Source organism: Etheostoma spectabile, chromosome 15, assembly GCF_008692095.1.
Source record: "Etheostoma spectabile isolate EspeVRDwgs_2016 chromosome 15, UIUC_Espe_1.0, whole genome shotgun sequence".
In the NCBI taxonomy this organism is placed as follows: Eukaryota; Metazoa; Chordata; class Actinopteri; order Perciformes; family Percidae; genus Etheostoma; species Etheostoma spectabile.
In genome coordinates, this window is record NC_045747.1 from 22,769,783 (window position 1) to 22,769,987 (window position 205).

Here is a 205-nt window from a genome sequence, read left to right on the forward strand (position 1 = left end):
CACCATTTCATCAAATTATGATTACTTATTTCTATAAATATATGCATGTAGTTCTTTCAGGGATATGTGAGAGTGAAGTGGATGTGTTTTTGTATTTTAGAAGTATTGAATTTTGCACTTTTTGGGCTTTTTTAGAAATAAGAAATAAAAACGCAAAGACATATCTGTAGAACTACATTCATATAAAATCCATTTTCTAAGTCAT

General features: G+C 27.3%; 1 long non-coding RNA gene across 1 annotated transcript in view; it reads left to right on the plus strand.

Moving 5' to 3' along the window:
* LOC116703387 (uncharacterized) overlaps positions 1-205 on the plus strand; it is a 4,427-nt gene that overhangs the window by 894 nt on the left and 3,328 nt on the right. The window lies entirely within an intron of this gene.